Here is a 26,683-nt window from a genome sequence, read left to right on the forward strand (position 1 = left end):
ACATACAGAGATAACCAAGATATTGTCCTTTTACTCAAAAACAAACTCAAGTCCACAAGAAAGAGAAAAATGAGAAATAATAGTAGGACAAAACAAGAGTAGCAGTAGCAGTTGAGATGTACTGGGATCTTACTATATGTCAGCCACACAAACTACCTAATTTAATCTTCACAGTAATCCTGAGGTAAATACCGCATTTTGACGGTGAAAAGACTTGAGGGGCTTAGTGTGATTATTATTATTATTTTTTATTTTTATTTTTTTGGCATGGGTAGGCACCGGGAATGGAACCCGGGTCTCCGGCATGGCAGGCGAGAACTAGCCTGGTTTAGTGTTATCTTGTCATCTACCTGAGGTCACAAGAAAGGTGACCAAGGCTGACCCACCCGGGGCCGTCCAGGAGTCCCGACCGAGGCCGTGCTCACAAACACGCCGAACCCCGCGGTGAAGCGCGCGGCTACCACGGCAACAAGGCTTCCGCTCTCTCTCTTCGACTCACTCACGGTCTCACCGCACCAGGAGAAAATACCGGGCCACACCTGCGTCCTCGCACAGCCATTCCCGCTCAACCGGGAAAGCAGGCGGTGCCGCAGACAACGTCCACGACACGTACTCGCCTGAAGCGTGAAGCCCCTGGGCCCGGCTGAGCTGGGCGTTCCAACTTCGCGGGACACCACGAACAAAACCTCGCGGGAAGTGACGTCCGCGACGCTTCGCGTGAGCACGCGGAGAATCGCTCGGGAGCACGGGCCGTGCGCAGGAGCAGCCCCGCCCCCAGCGCCGCCGTGGTGACGTCACGGCCGCCCCTCGTGGCCGGTGTGGAGACTTGCCGCTTTCTCGTGGGTATGGTCTCAGGTTCACGTTTTAATCTGTCCCAGCCGGAAAAGGAGAGATTCTAATTACAAGTGGATATTGGGGCGACGGAGAATGGCTGGAAATGAAGAACAGTCGAAAAAGCAGGCTGTCACATTACCCGAGTGACTTACCGTGCGGGACCTTCCGGTTTCTGCTTGCTCACTGACGGGCTGCGCGAACGGAGGCGTGGCGAGCGACCCCGATAGGACCTCTTGCTAGCCGTCTAATTGGCTTTTTCCTTTTATTAAAGTTTTAGCTCTGACCTTCGGGTGAGTTTAAGCGACCCTGACTGCCTCCCCAAAACTCGGACTAGAATCTCTATTTGGTCCTCAGCGGGGACGATTCCGAGTACTTGTGTTGGGCCATTTTCCGTAAGTGACATTGAAAAACCTGTATGAAATAGGGGTCAAAAATAAAATGGTTAAACGATGTGAAATGAGAGACAGTTAAGGGTTTCGAGGAGGGTGACCTTGGAAAAGCAGAGATACACGTGAACATAATGTGTCTTTCGGATATTTGGAGAGCTGATCCGTCCAGGGAGGTTTAGATTACTTTTGTATAGCATGAGAGGATAGAATTGATTGAATAAATGCTAGAAGGAGGCATTTTTAAAGTCGTTCCAAGAAAGATTTTTGTTAATAGCTAAAGTTGCACCGATAAGGGTGTCGGTGACTCCAGGAATCTTTTGAGCTCCTCCCCAGAATGAACCATTTGAGCACAATCAGTGTACTGCGGAGGCAACTAAAGGTCTAGTAAGAGCATGTAAGTGATTCCTTATAATGTTAGGAATACTTATTTCTATGTTGCATTCATAAATACTGGCAAGAAAAGTTCCTCCTGCTATGCCATATAAGTGCTTGGCCTTTCTCAAGTATGTGCTCGAGTGCCACAGGCAACACTGATCTATATGATGGTGTGGTAGAGGAGGGCACGACACACACACACAAAACTATAGTTATTAGCCCCCCAGCCTAGACCTTAATCTGGATATATTTAGTCCATTGCCATGAGATATAATTTCACCAAAACCAACCCAGAGTTGCTTTTATGTGGCTAGAAATTGATGTTCTCATCTAAGTGGGGAAGAAATTTCTAGTTTCTCTACACAGCAGTAGATAAAAGAGAGAAAGTTAAGAACTAGTAAGTTTATATGCCCTACCTACCCTTCCTTTCCCATGGTACAACTCTGGTAGAACATGCATTGGGACAAAGAGATTAAAAATATTGACCATGCTAAATCACAGTCTGACTCACTGGTCAGATTTTCCCTCCATCACCACCTCCCTGTGCGTTGACAGGTTCCTGAACATGGACTGCACAGGGTGCCAGACCACCCTGGTGCACTACCCCTCCATCCACTTTCCCCTGATGACCTACTTGCCCATTGTCTCAGCTGAAACATGAGCAGTTCACAGTGGCAGAGGTGACTAGTATCTGCTTTAACCCTCCAGATAGCCAAGTGTGACCCTCCCCCAGAAAGTGCATAGTCTGCTGCATACTCTACAGTGGAAAAGTGGAGCTCAAGGATGTGACTGCCACCATCGCTATGATCAAGAGTACCATCCTGTGTATGGACTAGTATCCAGTGGCTTTCAAGATTGAAATCAACTGCCACAACCCCGCAGTGGCACAGTGAACAGTCTGCATGCTAAGCAACACCACAGCCATCTCCGAGGTCTGGGGCCTCCTTGACCACAAGATTGACCTGGTATATGACAAACAGGTATTGCTGCGCTGATATGTGGGCTAGGGCATGGAGGAAGGAAAGTTCTCTGAGGCCTGAGAGGAGCTGGCCACCTTGGAGTATAATTATGAAGTGGGCCTGTGGACAGGCCTCTTGTTCAATCTAATTTACTGCTGTTTTTTCCCCCTCAGGAGTGTCATTTCCTTTTTGATATCTAGCCTTGGATACAGCCAACTAAGTCCATCCTATCAGTTTTTTTTCTCTTTAGAGGTGTGGGTTTACAGAGTAATCATGCATAAAATACAGGTCTCCACATTTCACCCTATTATTAATACCTTCCATTGTGTGGTACATTTGTGACAATTGATGAAAGCACATTTTTTATCAGTGTAAAATTAACTATATTCCATGGACTCACAGCTAGTGTTATGCGGTTCCATGTTTTGTTTTGTTTTTTAATGTTATTCTGGTACCATATGTACAACCTAACATTTCCTCCTTTGAACCAATTTCAGATATATATTTCACTGCTGTTAATTATGTTCACAATGTTATGCTGCCATCACCGCCATCTATTATCGAAACATTTCAGCATTCCAAATAGAAATTCTACATTTTAAGCCTTAAGTCCTGTGATGGTTGGGTTCTGGTATCAACTTGGCCAAGTGATTGTGCCCAGTTGTCTGGTCAGACAAGCACTGGCCAAGGATATTTCGTGGCTGGTTGATAAACTAGAAGGTTGGTCAGTCAGTTGATTGCATCTGTGGCTGATTACATGTGTGATCAACTAAGGCAGTCTCCTGCACTGAGATAATCCAATCAGTTGGAGGTCTTTAGTGAATAAGAGAGACTCTTTCACTTCTCCTGAGGAGGCTGTCCAGAACATTCATTGGAGCCACCAGCCTCACAGTTTGCCGTATGGATTTTGGACTCTTCCATTCCCACGGTTGCATGAGAAATGTTTATCTCATATTTACAGATCTCTTCTGTTGGTTCTGTTTCTCTAGAGAACCTAACACAGCTCCCTATTCCACCCCGTTCCCCATCCCTTTGTAACCTAGATTCTGACCATATGAGTTTGGTTATTCTAATTATTTCATATTAGTGAAATCATAAAATATTTGTACTTTGTTTCCACCTTCTTTTGTCTGTTGATGCATGTTTCAGAATTTCATTCCTATTTATGGCTGAATAATATTCCATTTTGTGTATATACCACATTTTGTTTATCCATTCACTGGTTTATGGACACTTGGATTGCTTCCATCTTTTGGCGATTGTGAACAATGATGCTATGAATATCGGTGTGCAAATATCTGTTCAAGTCCTTACTTTCAATTCTTTTGGATATATACCTAGATATATGCTGGGACATATATGCTGGGCAATTCTATACTTAACTATCTGAGAAAGTGGCAAATTGTTTTCCACCGAGTGGCTGCACCATTTTTACATTTCCACCAGAAATGAATAAAGTGTTCCTATTTCTCCAGATCTTCTCCAACACTTTGTAATTTTGTATTTTTCTAATAATAGCCATTCTTGTGGGTATTAAATGGTAACACATTATGGTTGTGATGCTAATGATGTTGAGCATCTTTTCATGTGTTGTTTGGGCATTTATCTATCTTCTTTGGAAAAATGTGTGTTCAAATCTTTTGCCCATTTTTAAATTGAGTTATCTTTTTGTTGTTGAGTTGGAGGACTTCTTTATGTATTGGATTTGTGGCTTCCAAATATTTTCTTTCATTGTATGGGTTGTCATTTTCCTTTCATAGTAAGGACCATTGATGCACAGAAGTTTTTAATTTTGAGGAGGTCCTATTTATCTATTTTTTCTTTTGTTGCTTGAACTTTGGGTGTGAAGTCTAAAACTCTTGCCCAACACAAGATCCTGAAGACGCTTCCCTATGTTTTCATCTACGAGTCAATAGCTCTGTTTCTTATATTTAGGTCTTTGATCCATTTTGAGTTTACTTTTTTATATGATGTGAGGTAGGTGTCCACCTTCATTCTTTTGCAAATGGAAATCCAGTTTTCCCAACACCATTTGTTAAAGAGCCTGTTCTTTCCAAATTGAATGGTCCTTCCCCGTTTGTCAAAAATCAGTTGGGGGCGGGCCAGGTGGCTTAGCAGGCAGAGTTCTCAGAGACCTGAGTTTGATTCCCAGTGCCTGCCCATGCAAAAAAAGAAAGAAGAGAAAAGAAAAAGAGAAAAAAAATCAGAAGGATATAAGTGTAAGGGTTGATTTCTGAACTCTCAATTTGACTCTATTGTTCTATTTTTCTGTCCTTTTGTCAGTACTATGCTGTTTTTTATTACTGTGATTTGTAATAAGCATTGAATCTGTAAGTAACCGTGGGTAGAATTGACATCTTAACCTTATTTAGTAATATTTTTTAAGTTTTTGAGAATTTATTTTGTTGCCCCCAGTGTCATTATAGCCTGGTAAATATTCCATCGGCACTAGAAAAGAATGAGTACCCTGAAGTTGCTGAGCATTGTGTTCTATTAGTGTCAGTGAGGTTAAAGTGGTTGCTAGTTTTCTTCATATATTTAATATGGCTACTTACATTTTGAATGGTGTTTCTATTACTGGGATAGGGCTGTTAAAAATTCAAACTGTGGATTTGTCTCTTTCTTCCTTTAGTTTTGTCAGCTTTTCCTTTATATATTTTAAAGCTCTGTGATTGGGCACATAATTTCTATTTAGGTCTTATATTTAGGTCTTTGATCTATTTTAAGTTTACTTTTTTATATGGTGTGAGGTAGGTGTCTTCCTGAAGAATTGACAATTTTGTCATTATGATAAATGTCTCTGATAATACTCCCTATCTTTTTAAATTAATTAATTAATTTATTAAACAACGACATACAAACGCAAACATTCTTACATATGATCATTCCATTTTTTTTATTAACGGAAAAAAAAAAGAAATTAACACAACATTTAGAAATCATACCATTCTACATATGCAATCAGTAATTCTTAACATCATCACATAGATGCATGATCATCGTTTCTTAGTACATTTGCATCGGTTTAGAGGAACTAGCAACACAACAGAAAAAGATACAGAATGTTAATATAGAGAAAAGAAATAAAAGTAGTAATAATAGTAAAAAAAAAAAAAAACCAAAAAAAACCCTATAGCTCAGATGCAGCTTCATTCAGTGTTTTTGATCATTCCATTTTTGATACATAATCAGTAAATCACAATATCATCACATAGTTGTATATTCATCATCATGATCATTTCTTAGACCATTTGCATCAGCTCAGAGAAAGAAATAAAAAGAAAACAGAAAAAAATTCGTACGTACCATACCCCTTACCCATCCCTCTCATTGATCACTAGCATTTCAATCTACTAAATTTATTTTAACATTTGTTCCCCCTATTATATATTTATTTTTAATCCATATGTTTTACTCATCTGTCGATAAGGTAGATAAAAGGAGCATCAGACACAAGGGTTTCACAATCACACGGTCACATTGTGGAAGCTATATCATCATATAAACACCTTCAAGAAACATGGCTACTGGAACACAGCTCTACATTTTCAGGCAGTTCCTCCCAGCTTCTCCATTACACCTTAACTAAAAAGGTGATATCTACTTAATACATAAGAATAACCTCCAGGATAACCTCTCAACTCTGTTTGGAATCTCTCAGCCATTGACACTTTATTTTGTCTCATTTCACTCTTCTCCCTTTTGGTCAAGAAGGTTTTCTCCATCCCTTGATGCTGAATCCCACCTCATTCTAGGATTTCTGTCCCATGTTGCCAGGAAGGCCCAACCCCTGGGAGTCATGTCCCACGTAGAGAGGGGGAGGGCAGTGAGTTTGCTTGTTGTGTTGGCTGAGAGAGAAAGGCCACACCTGAGCAAAAAAAGAGGTTCTCTTGGGGGTGACTATTAGGCTTAATTTTAAGTAGGCTTAGCCTATCCTTTACTGAATTAAGTTTCATATGTACAACCCCCAAGATTGGGGGCTCAGCCTATTGCTCTGCTTGTCCCCACTGCTTGTGAGAATATCAAGAATTCTCCACTTGGGGAAGTTGAATTTTCCCCCTTTCTCACCATTCCCCAAGGGGACTTTGCAAATACTTTTTTATTCACTGTTCAGATTGCTCTGGGATTTATCAGGGCATCACTCTGGACAAACCTATAAAATTTCATGCCCTACTCACAGTTCCATGTACTCTGGTGTTCAATTAATACTCCCTGTCTTGAAGTCTAATTTGTATGATATTAATATAGTCGTTGAAGTCTTCTTGGCTTACTGTTTGCATGGTGTATCTTTTCCAATCTTTGTACTTTCAGTCTGTCTGTACCTTTTTTTACTTAATGTGCATCCCGTGAAACAACATATGTTGTCTTTTTTCTTTACCTATGTCTTACTATTTCCAGTGTTTTTCAGTTCTTCATGTATATAGTGGATTGTCTACAAAAATACCCACCAAAAAATTCTTTTGATCCCTGTGCACACATGTTGCTTATTCCATTAAGAGGTAAAATCTATTTCTCTGCCCCTTGAATCTGGGCTGGTATTTTTACTTGCTTTAATGAACAAAATATGGTCTAAGTGATGCCATAGTAGTTCTAGGCCTAGGCTTTAAGAAGCCTCAATAGTTCTACTTTGATTCTCTAGGGATCCAGTCAATAAGTAAACAAGTTCAGGTTAAATTATTGAATAATGGGAAAAATTTGGAAAAGGAGAGGAATACCCTGAACATTTCAGACACCACAGCTAAGCTGCCAGATTTGTAAATGAAGCTACTTTGGAAGCTCCAGCTCTGGCCAAGCTCCCAGCTGAAAGCAACTACATTAATGATACCAGCCAACAACAAGCAAAGGAGAAAAAATACTTACCTAGGTCCAGCCAAACCACAAAATATGAAGAAATAAGAAACGATTATTATCCTGAACCATTAAATTGTAGGGCAATTTATTTTACAGCAAAGGGTAACTAAAACACTATAGATCTCAGTTTCCATCTGGTGTGTTATTTCCCTTCGTCCTGAGGAACTTCTATTAGCATTGCTAATAGAGCAGGTCTGCTGGTGTTGAATTTTCTATTTCTGTTTATCTGAAAATACCTATTTTGCCTTCAATTTTGAAGGATATTTTTGCTGGATATAGAATTCTGAATTGACAGTTTTTGTCTTTCAGCATTTTAAGCCCTTCCATTGTCTTTTTTTTTTTAAGAGGCAGAAGTTTTTATTGGTCACCCGTTCCCTAAAAGGCACCCTGTGTTTGCTGCCTCAGTACCTCAGAACTTTTTGTCATTGGTCTCAGATACCACTTTGCCATCCACGATCCTGTGGTGGTCTTTGGATGGTTTGTATGGAGTTGTTGCTGTCCAAGGCATCACTGAGACTGAAGTCCTCCCCATCTTCTAGCAGGTGGTGGTAGGTGGCATTCTCAGCTTCCAGCTTGATTTTGCTGTTCAGCAGGTCCTAGTACTCGGGCCTGGTGCTGCCCCTCAGCCCGGATCTGTGCCAGCTCTGACTCAGGTGCAGCAAGACCCAATTGAGCTGCTCCATCTGCAGGATATAGTGGGCTTCCACATCCCACAGGCTGATCTCCAAGCTGGACTTCAGATTTCTCATGGAGTCCAGGTTGATTTCCAAGGACTGGACAGTACATCTCAGCTCCGTGAGTATCATCTCAACAGCTCGTATCTCAGCAGACTGAGAGGTGACCATTGTGTTTTCTTCAGTCTGCTGAGAACAGTACTTGTCTACTTCCTCTCAGTTCTTTTTTTTATTATTATTAATTTTTTTAAATACCTAAAACACCAAACAACCCCAAACATTCTTAATTTTTTATCATTCCGTTCTACATATGTAATCAGTAATTCACAATATCATCACATAGTTGCATATTCATCATCATGATCATTTCTTGGAACATTTGCATCTATTCAGAAAAAGAAATAAAAAGAAAACAGAAAAAAAATCATATATACCATACCCCTTTCATTGATCGCTAGCATTTCAAACTAAATTTATTTTAACATTTGATCCCCCTATTATTTATTTTATTCCATATGTTTTACTTGTCTATTGATAAGGTAGATAAAAGGAGCACCAGACACAAGGTTTTCACAATCACACAGTCATATTGTGAAAGCTATATCATTATGCAATCATCTTCAATAAACATGGCTCCAGGAACACAGTTCCCTCCAGCCTCTCCATTACATCTTGACTAACAAGGTGATATCAATTTAATGCGTAAGAATAACCTCCATGATAACCTCTCAACTCTGTTTGGAATCTCTCAGCCATTGACACTTTATTTTGTCTCATTTCACTCTTCCCCATTTTTGATTGAGAAGGTTTTCTCAATCCCTTGATGCTGAGTCTCAGCTCAATTCTAGGATTTCTGTCCCACATTTCCAGGAAGGTCTGCACCCCTGGGAGTCATGTCCCATGTAGACAGGGAAGGTGGTGAGTTTGCTTGTTGTGTTGGCTGGAGAGAAAGTTTTCCACATCCCACAAGCTGATCTCCAAGCTGGCCTTCAGATTTCTCCAAATTACTTTCCACAGTGGTTGTACCATTTAACATTCCTGCCAGCAGTGGATAAATGTGCCTCTTTCTCCACATCCTCTCCAGCACTTGTCGTTTTCTGTTTTATTGATAATGGCCATTCTGGTGGGTGTGAGATAATATCTCATTGTGGTTTTGATTTGCATTTCTCTAATAGCCAGGGAAATTGAGACACTCTTCATGTGTCTTTTGGCCATTTGTATTTCCTCTTCTGAGAAGTGCCTGTTCAAGTCTTTTGCCCATTTTGTAATTGGTTTGTCTATCTTTTTGTTGTTGAGTTGAACAATCTCTTTATAAATTCTGGATACTAGACCTTTGTCTGATATATCGCTTCCAAATATTGTTTCCCATTGTGTAGGCTGTCTTTTTACTTTCTTGACAAAGTTCTTTCATGTGCAAAAGTGTTTAACTTTGATGAGTTCCCATTTATTTATTTATTTCTTCAATGCTCTTGCTTTGGGTGTAAGGTCCAGGAAACTGCCTCCTAGTATAAGATTTATAAGATTTTTCCGTACATTTTCTTCTAACAGTTTTATGTCTTAGCGCTAAAGTTTAGCTCCTTGATCCATTTTGAGTTAATTTTTGTACAGGGTGTGAAATATGGGTCCTCTTTCATTCTTTTGCATATGGATATCCAGTTGTCTAGGCACTATTTATTGAAGAGACTGTTCTGTCCCAGGTGAGTTGGCTTGACTGCCTTATCAAAGATCAGGTCTCCATAGATGAGAGGGTCTATGTCTGAACACTCTATTCTATTCCATGGGTCAGTATATCTATTTTTATGCCAGTACCATGCTGTTTTGACCACTGTAACTTCATAATACGCCTTAAAGTCAGGTAGTATGAGACCTCCGACTTCATTTTTTTTCCTCAGGATACTTTTAGCAATTTGGGGCACCCTGCCCTTCCAGATAAATTTGCTTATTGGTTTTTCTATTTCTGAAAAGTGAGTTGTTGGATTTTAATTGGTATTGCATTGAATGTGTAAATCAATTTAGGTAGAATTGACATCTTAACTATATTTAGTCTTCCAATCCATGAACACGGTATGCCCTTGCATCTGTTTAGGTCTTCTGTGATTTCTTGAAACAATTTCTTATAGTTTTCTTTGTATAGGTCTTGTGTCTCTTTAGTTAAATTTATTCCTAAATATTTTATTTTTTTGGTTGCCATTGTAAATACAATTCGTTTCTTGATTTCCCCCTCAGATTGTTCACTACTTGTGTATAGAAGCACTACAGATTTTTTTTTATAATCGGTAATTCTTAATATCATCACATAGTTGCATATTCACCATTTCTTAGAACATTTGCATTGATTTAGAAAAAGAAATAAAAAGACAGAAGAAAAAGAAATAAAACAATAACAGAGAAAGAAAAGATTATACATACCGTACCCCTTACCCCTCGCTTTCATTTATCACTAGCATTTCAATCTAAATTTATTTTAACATTTGTTCCCCCTATTATTTATTTTTATTCCATATGTTCTACTCTTCTGTTGATGTGGTGGGTAAAAGGAGCATCAGACACAAAGTTTTCACAATCACAGAGTCACATTGTGAAAGCTGTATCATTGTTCAGTCATCATCAAGAAACATGGCTACTGGAACACAGCTCCACATTTTCAGGCAGCTCCCTCCAGCCTCTCCACTACATATTGAACAACGAGGTTATATCTACTTAATGCATAAGAATAACCTCCAGGATAACCTTCGACTCTGGAAATTCTTAGCCATTGACACTTTGTCTCATTTCACTATTCCCCCTTTTGGTCGAGAAGGTTCTCTCAATCCCTTGATGTTAATTCTCAGCTTATTCTAGGGTTTTTCTCAATCCCTGATGCTGAGTCTCAGCTCATTCCAGGATCTCTGTCCCACGTTGCCAGGAAGGTCCACACTCCTGGGAGTCATGTCCCACGCAGAGAGGGGGAGGGTGGTAAGACTGCTCGTCATGATGGCTGGAGAGAGAGACCACATCTGAGCAACAAAAGAGGCTCTCTTGGGGGTGACTCCTAGGCCTAGATTTTAAGTAGACTTGACCTATCCTTTGTGGGGTTAAGTTTCATATGCACAAACCCCAAGACTGGGGGCTCAGTCTATAGCTCTGGTTGTCCACACTGCTTGTGAGAATTTCAAGAATTCAACTTGAGGAAGTTGAATTTCTCCCCGTTCTCACCATTCCCCAAAGGGGGCTTTGCAAATACTTCTCCACTCATGGATCGAATCACTCTAGGATTCATCGGCATCACTCTGGACAAACCAACAAAATCTCATGTCCTACATGAGATTCCAAGTACTTATGATGTTCAATCAAACTATCTACATAAGTTATATTAGGAAATGCACCAATCAAAATATAAATTTTGTAACAAATAAACTTTTTTGGCTTTAGTCTCACACATAAGGTGACATTTTAAAATATTAATGACCATCTATTTTCAGCACCCTGCAATAATGACATTCCTTTGTTCTTCCTCATGCAAAAACATTTTTAAAATTTGTATATTGTACATTCACTATTATTATACACTCTAGGCATTCCTAGATTATACCATCTCAATCTTTAACATCTATCTTTCTTTCTGATTTCATTTATGTCTGCAGCCCTCCTCCCTCTATCATTCTCACATGCAGCTTCATTCAGTGTTTTAACATAATTATATTACAGTTAGGTAGTATTGTACTGTCCATTTCTGAGTTTTTGTATCCAGTCCTGTTGCACAGTCTGTATCCCTTCAGCTCCAATTACCCAATATCTTACCCTATTTCTATCTCCTGATGGTCTCTGTTACTTCCAAGTTTATTCACTAATGTCAGTTCATATCAGTGAGACCATACAGTATTTGCCCTTCTGTTTTTGGTAGTCTCACTCAGCATAATGTTCTCAAGGGCCATCCATGTTGTTACATACTTGGATATATAACTTTATTCTATCTTACAGCTGCGTAATATTCCATCGTATATATATATACCACACTTTGTTTAGCCACTCGTCTGTTGATGGACATTTTGGCTGTTTCCATCTCTTTGCAATTGTAAATAATGCTGCTATAAACATTGGTGTGCAAATGTCCGTTTGTGTCTTTGCCCTTATGTCCTCTGAGTAGATACCTAGCAGTGGTATTGCTGGGTCATATGGCAATTCTATATTCAGCTTTTTGAGGAACTGCCAAACTGCCTCCACAGTGGTTGCACCATTTGACATTCCCACCAGCAGTGGATAAGTGTGCCTTTTTCTCCACATCCCCTCCAGCACTTGTCATTTTCTGTTTTGTTAATAATGGCCATTCGGTGGGTGTGAAATGATATCTCATTGTGGTTTTGATTTACATTTCTCTAATGGCCAGGGAAGTCAAGCATCTCTTCATGTGCCTTTTGGCCATTTGTAGTTCCTCTTCTGAGAAGTGTCTGTTAAAGTCTTTTTCCCATTTTGTAATTGGATTGACTGTCTTTTTGTTGTTGAGTTGAACAATCTCTTTATAAATTCTGGATACTAGACCTTTATCTGATATGTCATTTCCAAATATTGTCTCTCATTGTGTAGGCTGTCTTTTTACTTTCTTGATGAAGATCTTTGATGCACAAAAGTGTTTAATTTTGAGGAGTTCGCATTTATTTATTTATTTCTTCAGTGCTCTTGCTTTAGGTATAAGGTTTATAAAACCACCTCTAATTATAAGATTTATAAGATATCTCCCTACATTTTCCTCTAACTGTTTTATGGTCTTAGACCTAATGTTAAGATCTTTGATCCATTTTGAGTTAACTTTGTATAAAGTGTGAGATATGGGTCCTCTTTCATTCTTTTGCATATGGATATCCAGTTCTCTAGGCACCATTTATTGAAGAGACTGTTCGGTCCCAGGTGACTTGGTTTGACTACCTTATCAAAGATCAAATGTCCATAGATGGGAGGGTCTATATCTGAGCACTCTATTTAATTCCATTCGTCAAAATATCTATCTTTATGCAAGTACCATGCTGTTTTGACCACTGTGGCTTCATAATATGCCTTAAAGTCAGGCAGCATGAGACTTCGAGCCTCGTTTTTTTTCCTCAAGATACTTTTAGCAATTCGGGGCACCCTGCCCTTCCAGGAAAATTTGCTTTTTGGTTTTTCTATTTCTGAAAAGTAAGTTGTTGGAATTTTGATTGGTAACACGTTGAATCTGTCAATCAATTTAGGTAGAATTGACATCTTAACTATATTTAGTCCATGAACACAGTATGCCCTTCCGTCTATTTAGGTCTTCTGTGACTTCTTATAATAGTTTCTTGTAGTTTTCTTTGTATAGGTCTTTTGTCTCTTTAGTTAAATTTATTCCTAAGCATTTCATTCTTTTAGTTGCAATTGTAAATAGAATTCATTTCTTGATTTCCCCCTCAGATTGTTCATTACTAGTGTATAGAAACACTACAGAATTTTGAATGTTGATCTTGTAACCTGCCACTTTGCTGTACTCGTTTATTAGCTCTAGTAGTTTTGCTGTGGATTTTTCAGGGTTTTCAACAATAGTATCATATCATCTGCAAACAGTGAGAGATTTACTTCTTCCTTTCCAATTTTGGTGCCTTGTATTTTGTTTTCATCTAATTGCTCTGGCTAGAACTTCCAACACAATGTTGAATAACAGTGGTGATAGTGTACATCCTTGTCTTGTTCCTGATCTTAGGGGGAAAGTTTTCAGTTTTTCCCCATTGAGGATGATATTAGCTGTTGGCTTTCATATATTTCATTTATCATTTTAAGGAAGTTCCCTTGTATTCCTATCCTTTGAAGTGTTTTCAACAGGAAAGGATGTTGAATTTTGTCAGATGCCTTCTCTGCATCAATTGAGATGATCATGTGATATTTTTGCTTTGATTTGTTGATATGGTGTATTACATTAATTGATTTTCTTATGTTGAACCACCCTTGCATACCTGGGATGAATCGTACTTGGTCATGATGTATAATTCTTTTAATGTGTTGCTGGATTCGATTTGTTAGAATTTTGTTGAGGATTTTTGCATCTATATTCATTAGAGAGATTGGTCTGTAGTTTTCTTTTTTTGTAATATCTTTGCCTGGTTTTGGTATGAGGGTGATGTTGGCTTCAAAGAATGAATTAGGTAGCTTTCCCTCCACTTCAGTTTTTTTGAAGAGTTTGAGCAGGGTTGGTACTAATTCTTTCTGGAATGTTTGGTAGAATTCACATGTGAAGCCGTCTGGTCCTGGACTTTTCTTTTTGGGAAGCTTTTGAATGACTGATTCAATTTCTTTACTTGTGATTGGTTTGTTGAGGTCATCTATTTCTTCTTGGGTCAAAGTTGGTTGTCATGCCTTTCTAGGAAGTTGTCCATTTCATCTACATTGTTTTATTTATTAGCATATAGTTGTTCATAGTATCCTGTCATTACTTCCTTTATTTCTGTGGGGTCAGTTGTAGGAGATAGGATTAACATAAGACCTGTGGAACTACTTGGGAGTGGATGGCATTAGGGTGGTGGCAGCAGTAAACTGCTTTATGTTATCTGATTTATGTAAGACAGTCTGGGAGGAAGAGAATGTTTGTTTACCCCAAATGGTTATTTTAAGTATGAAGGAAGAACACTGAAAGATAAGAACTTTGTTCCCTCAGGAAATGCATGTATGAATATTGTCATCCTGTGGTATATAACCAGGATCTGGTTAAGAATAAAGTTGTCTGAAGTCTGTCTGATGTAAACTCAAGCTTCAGGCCCCCTGAGTCCATCTGTATCTTTCTTTCTTTCTTTCTTTCTTTCTTTCTTTCTTCCTTTCTTTCTTTCTCATCATTCCTTAATATCCTTCGAGCTCCATTTCCTAGGAAGAAACATCTGGCACCCAACGTGGGGCTGTTGAGGAAGGCTCCAAATCAATGTTATGGAAACAAGGAAAAGCCTCATTAGAGGCACGTGTGTCCAGCCGATAGAAGGAGACTCGAGTCATATTGGTAAGTAAGCATTTTCCTTGGATCATCAGGGTAACAGGTAATCACAATAGGCGGCTGGAGAAGTATGGAGTATTTATGTATGTATGTTTGTATGTTTGAGTGTTGAAAACATCATTAGGATGTCATTACTAAAATAAAGTTCTAATAAAGTTTAAGAGTTATTTGTATTTTAAAGAAAAAGACTTTGGATAAAGCAGAGAAGAGTCTAAAGCCGACTCCCCATAGTGAGATGGGAGACATTGAGGGAAAAGGAGTGAAGAAAGTTCTGAATTGAAAACAGCTTTCCATGACAATACAGTGAGGCCACATGGGGCAATAACAGAAGGGAGTTTAGGAAAAATAAAAAAACTATGTTCTTGTTGTTAGGAAGAAAATAGTAAAGGGAAATAGTTAATAGCATAAGGATGACACAGCCAGGAAATAATAGCCAGGGACAAGATAACTCTAGTTGGGAAAAAGAGGTTAAAAAAGCTTCTTCAAAAAAGAAGCTATATTATTTACAATTGCAAAGAGATGGAAACAGCCAAAATGTCCATCAATAGATGAGTGGCTAAACAAACTGTGGTATATACCTACGATGGAATATTATGCAGCTTTAAGACAGAATAAACTTATGAAGCATGTAATAACATGGATGGACCTAGAGAACATTATGCTGAGTGAGACTAGCCAAAAACTAAAGGACAAATACTGTATGGTCCCACTGATGTGAACCAACATTAGAGAATAAACTTGGAATATGTCATTGGTAACAGAGACCATCAGGAGTTAGAAATAGGGTAAGATAATGGGTAATTGGAGCTGAAGGGATACAGACTGCAACAGGACTGAATACAAAAAACTCAAAATGGACAGCACAATATTACCTAATTGTAATGTAATTATGTTAAAACACTGAATGAAGCTGCATCTGAGCTATAGTTTTTTTAATATATTTTTTGTATTTTTTATTTTTATTTTTTTCTCTATATTATCATTTTTTTCTTTTTCTGTTGTCTTGCTATTTCTTTTTCTAAATCGATGAAAATGTACTAAGAAATGATGATCATACATCTATGTGATGATATTAAGAATCACTGATTGCATATGTAGAATGGAATGATTTCTAAATGTTGTGTTAGTTAATTTTTTAATAAAAAAGAAAAGAACAACCATAAAAAAAAAATAGGTATCTTAATCTCTGTTTCTGTCCTTATATATCCATTTGTAAATAGTAATTTTAATAGGTTAAATTGAGGAATGGTCTGGAGTCTTTTTTAATAATATCTTTCAGCATCCAAAAAAAAAAGAAGCTATTTCTTAAAAAAAAAATCTTCAAAATAGAAATACAGAAGTGTAAACCTGAGGCAATGGTATTTTAAGTATTTAACATTATTCTAACAAATTTAATTTTGATGGTAATTGTATGTGGTAAAATATTTGTTCAAAGCAATGATTTAAGTATGAAAAATATGAAAGATGTATTTTTATTAATAGGAAAACAGAATATTTTTATCCTACAATGAATAACTGTTACTAAATGAGAAAAATATAGGACAAAGCCTAAACTAATATAATAAGTGCTGAGAGTTTGTAAAAATGGAAATTATGGTTAAAATCAAGAAAGATTTAATGTGTCTAAAATGACAATGTTTTCTTGGACTCTTAGCCTGTTCTAATGAAAAGATATAAAAAAATTTCTAAATAATTAGTTAAAAAGCAAAGAGTCTGTTTTATCAAAATACCTTATATTAACTTTTATCATGTGGTTATCTGTATAAAATATACTGATTTTCTCCTGGGCATCATTATACTGGCAAAAAACTTTTCTTGCCCTAAACCAGGTGGCTTAATCTATTAATCTAAGTAATACTATAAATGAATCTAATAATATTCAAATCATATAAATACCTAAATTCCTTTAAGCCAAAATACTTTAATGCTTTATCCAGTGTTTATATAAACTATATATGTATAAACTAAATTTATCCCAAGATAACCATGGCTTATATTGGAAGCAGATTGGATTTGAGGGCTGAATGCAAGGAAAAAATATACTTGTGGAGTCTTTTGTTCACCTGATGTTGCCATTACATGCAACTGATGTTGCTATCACATGACCTTGGTAAAAATAGTTAAAATGTACACTCTATCTGGGAGGACTGTCTATCCCCCCAGAAGGAGGTGTACTTTAATAAAGATATCTAGGTCCCAGGAAGCTCCTCTTGGTCCCTAGCCAGTTCCCAGAGGACCCAACTGGACCCGGTTATGTAAACAAATTGGAATTTGGCCACTATTGTGAGAAAATATCATAAAACCATGCAATAAATTTAAAATTAGCAAAAACGCACAACCAATTATAAAGAATCCACATTCCTGCATTCCTTTTCAATCCAATCAATTCAAATTAAAAAAAAAATCTGGTCATTTACTATGGGTACACGTCGCTATTGACACACTGCTTTCATTTTTGCTACCTGCCACTTTAGGGATTTCTAATTATATGTTACAGAACTTGTTTGATATTTTATAAGGAGATTCTGATTTATTAAGCAAAAGGCAGTTAACAGCTGCAGCTGAATGAGTTACGATTAATTGAACAATGCATTCAAGAAGGACAGCTTGTTCAAATAGATCTAGAAAAGCCTGTTGATTTTATTATTTTCTTTACCTTGCAATCTCCCACAGGCCTATTTTTTAGCAAAATGGTGTCTTAAAATGGATTTTTTTACCAAACAATTGACAAAAATGTTTAAATACATATTTGCAAAAGATTATTTCTTTAATAGCCAAAGGTCACCAAAGATATTATCAATTAAGAGGTCATGATCCTAATCGCATAGTGTGTGATCTCACAAAGGAAGAGGTTCAAAGTCTATATATTTTCAATACCTCTTGGCAAATAGCATTAAGTGACTTTAAAAGACAAATGAATAATCATTTGCTATGTCAAAACTTTTACAGTTTTTAAAAAGGAACGCAATGGATTTTGCCTAAAATAGTTTGGGCTTGCCCGCTAGCTATTACTGTCTTTACTAATGATAATATTAATGGGCAGGCTGCATATGTCACCCCAGTGGAAAACAAGTTAGAAAATGCCTTATATCTCAGCCCAGCGTACTGAATTAGCAGCTGTAATTCAAGTATTGCAAAGTTTTCCACAATCTCTTAATATTGTTTCTGATTCTGAATATGTTTGCCAAACAGTTACTTACATTGAGACAGCTTTGTTTGAAAGAGATGAACTGTCCCGAATGTTTTTACATTTACAAACATTAGTCAGAAGTCAAATTAATCCTCTTTTTATCATGCATATAACAGTTCATACCAATCTTCTGGGTCCTTTGTCATTACAAAATCAGCAAGCAGTTAGTCTTGTGAGTTTAATTCAAGATCCCACAACACTTCACAAATTGACTGATATCAATAGCAAAGGGCTGTAAAAGAAATTTCCATCTTTATCAAAACAGCAAGCTCAGGACATTGTCAGAACTTGTCCAAACTGTGGACCTTTGAATGCACTCCCATTTGCATCAGGGGTTAATCCTCAAGGTCAAAAAGCAAATAAATTATGGCAAATGGATGTTACTCATATTTCATATTTTGATAAAATGTAGTATGTACATGTTATCATAGACACTTGTTCTCATTTCATCTGGGCTACTGCACAATCTGGAGAGTATTTCTGCCATGTTAAATCACATTTACTTAATGCTTTTGCTGCTATGGGATGCCCTCAATCTATTAAAACAGACAATGGTTTTGCTTATACAGGAAAACAATTTCATAAATTTTGTACTACTTTTAATATTACTCATATCACAGGAATTCCACATAATCCCTCAAGGCAAGGAATTATTAAATGAGCAAACCGGACGCTAAAGTCTATGCTCTTGAAACAAAAAAGGGGAGATGATGATCAGGATGATGTTATGAAAATATGTACACCAAAAGATCAATTAGCAAAACCACTGTTTACTTTAAATTTTTTAAACATTTATGATAATTCATCACAGACTCCTGTAGAACAACATTTTAGTAATTTGGGAAAGAAAAATGATACAACCCAAACAGAACTGCAGTTGTAGCCAATCTATTGGAAAGATGTTAAAGATGATTTATGGAAACCAGGAATGGTAAAGGTGTGGGGTAAAGGTGTGGGGTTTTGCTCTTGTCATTGCAGATGACAGAACCTCGGTTTGGATTCCCTCAAAGAGAATAAAACCCAGACATGTCAACCCAGACAAAAATAACTAAATGGGTAATTATATTATAGGACATATAATTTTAATTGCTGAAGGACAGGGACATATTTATGCTTATTGGGTTTATCTGTGAGCCCTAACATGGACCAAACCAACTTTACCAAAATAATCTGAATACAAGTTTAGAATTCCCAGGTCCAGTAAAAAGAAAACTGGTGTCAAATTTAATTCTTCCATTTTTTGAAAGACCTGTATGCATAACTCTATGGAAACAAAGGATACTTGCCTGTTAGATGGGAAAGAAAGTTAGAATGAATGGCAGTCATGTCATATGGATTGAGCAGTTATCATAATTAATAATTCCTATGAAATTGTAAGATGCCCCTGTGGGGTTGAAGATAACTGAGACTATATGGACAGGCAAGCTAAACCAGAGTTATTACATAGAGGAGGATTTGTGCCAAAATTTGGGATGATAAATACATTATTCAGAGAAATTTATGGGAAATTTTCCTAGGACTGGGAGCAATTTTTGTAGCGAATTCTAGTAACTATAACTTCTCTCTAAATAGGAGCCATAAACACTATATACATACAGGAAATCAAACTTTTGATTGTGAGAATTATTCTCTATTCACTTGTCGCCAAGCATTTATGTTGCAGAAAAATGAAACGATTGTAGCAGCAAGGAGAAGAAGAGGTATTTGGCTGCTGGCGCAGATGTCAAGATCCTGGCAATCCTCTCCAGAAACACAAGTCCTGATCCATTTGGCAAAAGAATATATGAAAAGGACAAAGACTAATTGGACTCATTATTATAGCCGTCATTGAAATCATTGGAATTATCACAGTGACTGTGGTCACTGGAACTGCATTGTTAAATTTGGGGCTGTTGATACTTTTTCTCTTCCCCCTCAGCTGTGTTCAACAACTAATAATCAAAGTCAGAGAGCATGACTGGTAGCCAATGACAGGTAAGACCCTTCCTTCAGAGCTTAAGGGCAACCTAAGACAGGCACCGTCACTAAGCAAAGCCGTGCTAACAATGTGATTCTTGCAAAAACTTTTGTCTCCCTCCTGAACCAAAGTCAGAGAGCTTGACTGGTAGCCAATGATGGATAAGACCTTTCCTTCAGAGCCTAAGGGCAACCTAAGACAGGCGCAGTCACCTCGGCTTATAAAGTAAAAAGGGGGAAATGTAGGAGATAGGATTAATGTAAGACCTGCAGAACTACTTGGGAGTAGATGGCATTAGGGTGGTGGTGACAGTAAGCTGCTTTATGTTATCTAATTTATGTAAGACAGTCTAGGAGGAAGAGAATGTTTGTTTGCCCCAAATGGTTATTTTAAGTATGAAGGAAGAACACTGAAAGATAAGAACTTTGTTCCCTGAGGAACTGCATGCATGCCTATTGTCATCCTGTGGTATATAACCAGGATCTGGTTAAGAATAAAATTGTCTGAAGTCTTAAGTAAATTCAAGCTTCAGACCCCCTGAGCCCCCGCTGTGTCTTTCTTTCTCTGCTTCTTCCTTTCTGTCTTTCTCATCATTCCTTAATATCCTTCGAGCTCCATTTTGACAGAAAGCAACACCCAGGAGACATTTTCCTTCTTCATCTCCAAAGCTCACTGCTGGTGGACTCTGCTTTTTGTGGCTGCATTGTTCTGCTCTCAGAATCTCCAGCTTTCTCCAAAATGTTTCCTCTTTTATAGGACTTCAGTAAACTAGTCAAAACGCCCCCAAATGGGTGGAGACATGCCCCCACATAATCCAGTTTAACAACCACCCTTGATCACATCTCCAGGGGGATGATCTAATTATAGTGTCAAATATACAATACTGAATATGGATTAGAAGAAATGAGTACCTTTACAAAATGGGACTAGGATTAAAACTTGGCTTTTCTAGGGTACAAACTACCTTTCTAGTCAGCACGCACATTAGTAATTAGCATTAGCTTTGATTGTGTCATAAGATTTCTTGATTTTCCATGTCAAACTGGTTTAAAGTGTTGGAAAAACAACTGCATTATGTGGTTTGCTAGAATGCATTGTTAAATATCTAATATTATTCTTCCTCACAGTTTTTAAATCTTTCTCATCTTTACTCTCACAGATTATTGATATCCATTTTAGATTTCAATGCACTATGTATCTAATAATTCCTTCTCATTAGCTAGTTCAAGAATAACTATTATTGCCTCTCTGGTTTGCCATGTTTCTAAAATCATTCAGATCACATCATTAAAATTCATGGTCTTAGCTTTCCATTACACAACATAATTGTTATTTACTTTGGAATGTGATGGTTGCATCCCAATTTGAAAGTCGCTTAGCGTTCTGAGAAATGACCTCCTCAAATAAATTTTTGTTACATTATACAAGTTATTTTTTAATGAGAGATATAAATATACCTGAACATCACCTTTATTTGTTTACTTTTGAGTTAATATATATTCCAATGCAGTTGTAAGACTAGAGGTCCAATGTATGTTTAACCCAATTTTCCTCAATTCTAATATTTTATAACACTACACTATAATATCTAAGCCATAAAATTGACAATCAAGAACAGAAAATTTGCATCACCTCAGATGTTCTCCCTGCTGCTGTTTTATAGCCACATCTGTTTCCCTCCATCTTCACCTTCTCCTTAAACCCTGGCAACTACTAAATGGTTTTCCATTTCTGTAATTTTGTCATTTGAAGAATATTGCATAAATGGTCTTAACAGTATATAACTTTTCAGGAGTAGCATTTCACAATCAACATAATTATATGGAGACTCATTCTGTGGCATGTGTCAATATTTCATTCATTTTTTCATGGGTAGCATTCCATGATATGTTTGCACCACCTGCAAAAGGGCATCTATGTCATTTCTAGCTTTTAACTACTACAAACAGAACTGCTATAAATATTAGTGTATTGTTTTGTGTATGAGTGTGTCTTCTCTCTTTTGGGATAAATGCCCAAGAGTGCAGTTGGTTGGCTATAGGGTAGCTACATGAGTAGGTTTTCAACAATTGCATGTTTAATTTTCCAGATGGCCATACCATTTTATAGTCCCACCACAGTGAATGCATTTTCTACTTCTGCATCTTAACGAGCTTTTGGTGTTGTCATCTGTTTTCTTTTAATTTTAACCATTCTGATAGGTGTGTAGTAATATCTTATTGAGATATTAAATATGGTTATTACCCTAGTGGTAAAGTATGAGGTGCTCATGTGCCATCTGTATGACTTATTTAGTGAAACAGCCATATTCTAATTAGTTTATTTGTACTATTAGCTTTTTATACTGTTGAGTTTTGATGGCTTGTTAAAAATACATTCTAGACACTAGACCATTGTTGATTTGCAAAGATAATCTCTCATTTTGTAGCTTGCCTTTTCATATTTTAACATACTCTTTCACAAAGCAAATGTCTTTGACTTTGAGGTCTAAGAACACTTTGCCTAGCTGAAGAACCCAAGATGTCCTCATTTTTATTTTCCAAAAGTAGTATTGTTTTTAACCTTATTTTATTGTATTGTATAACATATACACAAAGCAAAGAGAAAGAAAGGAATAGTTTTCAAAGTACTCTTCAATTAGTGGTTACAAGGCAGATCCCAGAGCTTGTCATGGGCTACCATATGATCCTCTCATATTTTCCCTTCTAGTTGCTCCAGAATATAGGAGGGTAGAGGGCTTAAATACTTTATATCACAATCAACTTTTCTTTCCTTCTTTTGTGAAAAATAACGTATATATTAAAAAGCTATAAATTTCAAAGCACAGCACCACAATTGGTTGTAGAACATCTTTCAGACTTGACATGGGTTACAAGTTCAAAATTTAAAGTTTCCCCTTCTACCTACTCTAATAAACTGGAGACTGAAAGAAATATCAATTGAGTGATTCAGCATTCATATTCATTTGCTAAGTTCAATCTCCTATATATAATTCCACCATCATCTTTGATCATTCCATATCTCTCTTTAGGGTTGTTTTGGCTATGGCAATTCTCAATTTTTGACATTGGAAGCAACTGTCACTAATATGGGGACAGGAGACAGAACTACCTGATGTTCCGGAGAGGCTGTGCTAGGTTTCAGGACTTATCTGGGGCAGGGACCAATCTGGAAGTTGTAGGTTTCTAGAAAGTGACTCTAGTGCATGGAACCCTTGTGGAATCTTATACATTGCCCTAGGTATTCTTTAAGATTGCTTAGGGGTTGGCAGGTTAGGATAAGTAGCAAGGTCTTCCTGAAGCTTGCACAAGAACAACCTCCAGAGTAGCCTTTTGACTCTGTTTTAACTCTCTGCCACTGATTCTTTATTAACTGCACTTCTTTTCCCCCTTTTGGTCAGGATGTAATTGTTGATCCCTCAGTGCCAGGTCTGTATTCATTCCTGGCAGTCAAGTCCTATGATGCCAGGGAGATTTTCACCTGTGGCTTTCATGTCCGTGTAGCGGGGAGGGCACTGATTTTACCTGCAGAGTTGGGCTTAAAGAGACTGAGGCCACATCTGACCAATAACATAGGTCCTCCAGTAGTAACTCTTAGGCATGCCTATAGGTAGTCTAAGCTTCTTCGCTACCTACACAAGCTTCACAAGAGTAAGCCTCATGATTGAGGGCATGGCCTATTGATTTGGGTATCCCTAAAGTTTGACACAGTATCAGGGGATTCCCTGATGGCAAGGCTTAATAGTTCCACATTCTTTCTCCACTCCCTCAGGGGACTTTGCCAATACTATTTGATTATCTTGTTAATATACTCTAGGATATTTCCAGGCATTGCAATACAGGATTACACAGGATTAAAAGACCTTCCTTATTCTGTGCTCCCTGTGTTTCAACTGCTCAAATGAGCTATTAGATTATGCACTACAGAAAATTTCACTTCCAGATCAAGTAAACCTTTCTTCCATTGGTCTCCAAGAGTATGTGTAGTTCTAAAATATAGACACAGTCTTCCTTACCCCTATGTTCTGAATTATTTTAACCCAAACCTGTTTGGCTTCACTGTTGTCTCTAAATATCAGGTAATATATATACATATACACACACACACAATAGCCTCTCAAAATCCAGAAATAATTACCACTCCAGACTGAATGTCTGCTCTAAAAGTGTAAAATCTAGGATCCTGTTTCCTTATAAGCATATTCTAAAGGTGATCATACTTTTGTTGTTTCTTTGTTTCTGGCTTATTTTGTCTCACCAAATGTCCTACATGTTCATTCCCATCATTGCATGACTCACAACATTGTTCCTTTCTGTGGCACACAACCTGTGGTCATAAATACACACCATTGCTCACCAATCCACTTCTCCATCAATGCATCCTTCAGCCACCTGCATTCATTGGGCATCATGTAGAAGGCCCAAGGTCCACAGTCCATCAACATTCTCAGTTTTAGGTAATTTCATTGTTCCCAACAGACAGAAAACCAATAAACACACCCTTGCCAAATAGGAAATCTAAACCTCTTCTTAACTCTTGTCCCTCCCCCCATTATTTTTCTCTGCTGCTGCTGTGGTCATGCTGATGGTTTCCTTTTGAACATAGCTCATAGCATGCAGTAGCAGTTTTTCCCTTGTACTCTGGATTTAAACCCTCTTTGTACAACAATCATGTCTTTGGAGTAATTCTTATGGGGATACATTCATATTTCTAATGTGAATCAATGGGACACATAGGTCTATACAACCCCTTTCAATCTTGTTCATCTTCAATATAGTAATATTACTTCTAGACCCACTATAGAATCACCTTAGCTCCTATCTCTTCCCTTACATTGGAGTTCAACCTCATTAGCTAATGGTTCATCCATCTCTAGCTTCTATGTATCTCTAAGTCTCCTATATTACTATAAGCCATTGATTATACATTTCTGCTGGTCATAAAAGTGGAATCATACAATATTTATCCTTTAGTGTCTGGCAAATTTTCTCAGTATTATGTCCTCAAGGCTCATCAATCTTGCCATGTGCTCAGGACATCATTTTGTCTTACTGCTGTATAATATCCCATCGTATGTATATACCACATTTTGTTGATCCACTCATCTGTTGATAAGCATTTGGTTTGTTTCCATTTTTGGTGATTATGAATAATGCTGCTATGAACATCAGTGTGAAAATGTCTGTTTGTGTCATTCCTTTCAGCTCTTCTGGGCATATACCAAGTAGTGTTATTGCTGGGCCATGGGGCAACTTGACATTCAGTTTCCTAAGGAACCACCGACAGTCATCCATATTGGCTACAACATTATACACCCCTACCAGCAGTGCATAAGGGTCCCAGTTTCTCCACATTCTCTCCAACATTTATAGTTTCTTTTTGTGTAATTGTAGACATTCTTATAGGTGTGAGGTGATATCTCATTGTAGCCTTGATCTGCAGCTTCCTTATAGCCAGTGAAAATGAGGATGTCTTCATTTGCCTTTGAGCCATCTGTATTTCCTCTTCAGAAAAATGCCTATTCATATCTTTAGCCCATTTTATAATTGAATTGTTCTTTTGTTGTTGAGTTGCATGATTTCTTCATATATACAGGAAATCAAACCTTTGTCAGGTATGTGGGATGGCCAAATATTTTCTCCCATTGAGTTGGCTGCCTCTTCACCTTTTTGAGAAAGTCTTGTGAGGTACAGAAGCATTTGATTTTGAGGAGTTTCCATTTAGGTATATTTTCTTTTGTTGCAGTTGTCTTGCTTAGGGCTAGATCCTACATTTGAATATATGCCCCTTCAGGGCCAGTAGGCAGCCTGTGAATGGATGATGCAAGGATATAAATGCCACCCAATTTGGTTTGATATGGGTAAATTCAAAGGCTTTCTTAGCTCCAGCTTTTCCCTGGAATTTTCAAGGTGTCTGGTGCAACTACACTCTGTGAAGCTCCGTGTACTAAGAGTGATTCCAAATATACTTCTTTACCTAAACATACATCACAGAAGCTACAGTCTGGAGCTAGTGCATCTTGGTTTAGGAGAGCCAACCAACCCATACATGTGGAGAGGGTGAATTTGCCCCAGAAGCAAGAAGTGGGCCTTCTACTCTAATGCTCAGGAAGAGGTGTGCCACAAAAGGTATTGGAGAGTGTGGAGCACACAAACTACGGAATGGGGGGAGCCTGGTTGATGCCCCATTGTTTTGAAGTTGTTGAGAGTGCGCCCTGGAGATGGCAGAGATCCCAGGTGTTGTCCAAAGCTTGGAGAGGTTGATGCCAGAAAAAGTTGGTCTCCCCAGTGTCTCATGAGATTACAACCATCTCAGTGTTTGGAGAACACAGTGTAGGTCTATGGAAAGTGTGTGACTGCACAAGCTTAGAACTTTAATCTTGCAATTATTAAATTCCCATTTTAAAAGCCATTCCAGTTCAGGTTTATCACATTCCAGCAGCTTACAACCTAACACAGGATAGACTTCCAGTAGCTATTTATGTCAC

At 37.7% G+C, this 26,683-nt stretch overlaps 1 protein-coding gene and 1 long non-coding RNA gene across 11 annotated transcripts in view; one reads left to right on the forward strand and one right to left on the reverse strand.

The window, feature by feature from the left end:
- Window positions 1-742, reverse strand: part of TAF1A (TATA-box binding protein associated factor, RNA polymerase I subunit A) — an 80,623-nt gene extending 79,881 nt beyond the window's left edge. For 2 of the 8 annotated variants that reach the window (XM_077157920.1, XM_077157919.1), the window contains exon 1: window positions 500-734. The gene's annotated coding sequence lies outside the window, so the exon portion shown is untranslated. Of the gene's footprint in view, window positions 1-350 lie in introns of all 8 variants that reach the window. The other 6 variants (XM_077157923.1, XM_077157922.1, XM_077157921.1 and 3 more) reach the window with 6 other exon arrangements.
- LOC143681140 (uncharacterized) lies at window positions 392-25,524 on the forward strand. Of its 3 annotated transcripts, none has more exons than XR_013174386.1 (5): window positions 392-1,226; window positions 2,307-2,578; window positions 14,917-15,055; window positions 19,218-19,295; window positions 19,812-25,524. It is a non-coding gene; the product is annotated as an uncharacterized LOC143681140 (long non-coding RNA). The 3 variants fall into 3 exon arrangements; XR_013174387.1 differs by having other exon boundaries at window positions 19,889-25,524; XR_013174385.1 differs by having other exon boundaries at window positions 394-1,226; window positions 19,218-25,523.
- Window positions 25,525-26,683: the final 1,159 nt, after the last annotated feature.

The sequence above is a fragment of the Tamandua tetradactyla genome, chromosome 4 (genome assembly GCF_023851605.1).
Source record: "Tamandua tetradactyla isolate mTamTet1 chromosome 4, mTamTet1.pri, whole genome shotgun sequence".
NCBI classification, from domain to species: domain Eukaryota; kingdom Metazoa; phylum Chordata; class Mammalia; order Pilosa; family Myrmecophagidae; genus Tamandua; species Tamandua tetradactyla.